Source organism: Cryptomeria japonica, chromosome 3 (assembly GCF_030272615.1).
Source record: "Cryptomeria japonica chromosome 3, Sugi_1.0, whole genome shotgun sequence".
NCBI lineage: Eukaryota > Viridiplantae > Streptophyta > Pinopsida > Cupressales > Cupressaceae > Cryptomeria > Cryptomeria japonica.
This window is the reverse complement of record NC_081407.1, coordinates 760,075,354-760,078,077: the sequence shown is the minus strand read 5'-3', so window position 1 is coordinate 760,078,077 and position 2,724 is coordinate 760,075,354. Positions and strand designations below refer to the sequence as shown.

General features: G+C 33.7%; 1 pseudogene; it reads left to right on the top strand.

The window, feature by feature from the left end:
* Positions 1-973: 973 nt before the first annotated feature.
* On the top strand, positions 974-2,488 carry LOC131068872 (probable pectate lyase 18; annotated as a pseudogene).
* Positions 2,489-2,724: the final 236 nt, after the last annotated feature.

The window sequence follows — 2,724 nt, the reverse complement described above, 5'->3', positions numbered from 1 at the left end:
TAAGGGATAAGTTGGGATCTTCTTCAAGGACTCTCCCATTGCCATCAGTTGATGCATCCAATTATTCTAGAGAACACTCTTATAAGTCTCTATAGAAAAAAATCATTTGAAAAAAGAGACTGAGAAGCTTAGAGAAAGAGAAAAACAACTAAGCATGGAGTTAAAGACATCAAAATCTAACATGGTCATAGAATTAGTGAAATTAAGATTTAAAAAAATGTTGGCACATGTTGAGAAATTTTGGCTAATATATGTTGGGACTAGGAAGGATTTTGATGAGTAGAAGAGGTAAGAAATAAAATTAAGGTGCTTAAGAAAAAACTTGAAATAAAAAATGGGACCTTTGACTATTCTAGATGTAATGCTCAAAACAAAGGGAAGAAACAATAAAGAGTTGCATGAAAAGATTACAAATGTAACTATTGCTAGCATGAAGAAGATAGACAAATTGATGCAACAACAAAAAAGTTTCATGATAAGCCTGTAAGGAGCTCAAAAGATATGACCAAATAAAGGATACATTGATCCCTTCATTCCTCAAGAAAGATACAAGACTACTAAAAGAAACCGGAGCTTGTAGCTGAGATTTTAGAATGCTAAGCATGTTGTGTTTCAGATGCTTTAGATAATTTATTAAAGGTGGTATGGAAATGAAATGTGATGTCTTACTCCATTCAGTACATTAATATGAAATGATAAATCACAAAGTTTATTATAATATGTTCTATTCATTCTTATGATGTTGCTTGAAATTTTATTTACTGTATGTTCTATACTATTATTCATTTATCTATACTGGCATGTAGCTATTATAGACAAAATTTATTTTCGCCATATCGTCATGTCATCGGATAGATAATAATTGATGTTGTTGAGATAGATTCAATATAAGATAAATTCACCAAAGAAAATATATTTAAGTCAGTTTAATTAATAAAACTTCAAAGTTCTAGCATTTTTTTATAGCTAGCATATGTTCCAAACACTTGAGATTATTTACAATTTTCAAGATCTACTGAGTTCATGTGGAAAGAGGAACCCCATTGATGATTGTTTACATTGTGATCCCTACTGGGTTAATAACAGAAAGAGACTAGCTAACTGTGCTATTGGATTCGACAAAAATGCCATCAGAGGTAAGAATGGGAGATTTTATATAGTTACGAATCCAAATGACGATGACCCGGTCAATCCTCAACATGGCACTCTGCGACACGCTGTTATTCAAACCGAGCCTCGCTAGATTATTTTCCAAAGAGATGTGGTTATTTAGCTCAAGGAGGAGCTTATCATTAAAAATTACAAGACAATCGATGGTAGAGGCGCCAATGTTCATATAGAAAACGGACCTTGCATTACAATAAATTATTTGACCAATATCATCATACATAGCATCCATATCCATGACTGTAAGCCTGCAGGAAATACAAATGTGAGGAGCTCCTTGACTCATTATGGGTACAAAACCAGGTGTGACGAAGATGGAATTTCTATCTTTGGAGGAAGTGCAATTTGGGTAGATCATTGTTTGCTGTCAAGCTGCGCAGATGGACTGATCAACGCCATAATGGGTCCCACTGCTATAACCATTTCAAACAAATTTTTCACTCACCATAACAAGGTGCTTTAAACTGCTTGTTTGGTCTGCCATAAATTTACTTTATTTATAAAAGGTTTCACTATTAAACTTTTATCACATGGATCTTAGAGTAGGGTACTAAAAGGCAATTATTAGATAGAAACATAAATAAATGTTAGTATTAATAAACTTGTCGATAGAGCGCTATTTCTCAAGTCAGGTATATATATTATTTTTGTAGGTGATGCTTCTTGGACTCAATGATGCCTATACCCAAGACGTCAAAATGCAAGTAACAGTTGCATTCAACCACTTTGGAGAAGAGCTTGTTTCGCTAATGCCCAGGATTGAATAAAATTTTATAACTACTGTGTATTTGTATTTCTTTTATCAAAGAACACAATACAACTTGCTAATGTTTATTTGTTTAAATTTAAGAAATGAATGTTATGATGTAGATGTAGATGCCGACATGGATACTTCCATGTGGTGAACAATGATTACACCCATTGGGAAATCTATGCAATCGGGGGAAGTGCAAACCCCAGCATTAACAGCCAAGTATATAGATTCTTTGCTCCTCATAATCTATTCCAAAAGTAGGTAAAAGATCCTTACAACTCACGTCTCTTATATATTTGGTATTCAAGGATGTACAATAGTTATGGTATGGGTAATGTGCAGGTGACAAAGCCCAAAGATTCAACAGAAGGTAATTGGAGATCAGTGGGAGATCTGATTTTAAATGGGGCATTCTTCATAGCATCAGGGGTTGGAGCATCCTCAAACTATGCCAAAGCTTTGAGTATGGAAGCAAGACCTTCCTCTATTGTGGGCTCTATAACTACAAATTCAGGTGTTCTCACCTGCAGTCTGGTCATTAATTACCAAAGGGGAATATATCAGTAATCTTATTCTCAAATTTGAAGCATAGTGGTGGAACGTTAAGTCAATATGGTTTTTATTATTTTGATTGCCACTAAAAATAAATTTTAAGCTATGCTTCACAAGGACTGCGGTATATAGACGTGAATAGTTGAATTTATGTCTATACCAGTATTTAAGAAAACTAATTTGTGTGAGTTTATTTTTTAACTATTAACATACCTTGTATAATTGCACAGGACACAACTAAATAAATTCAC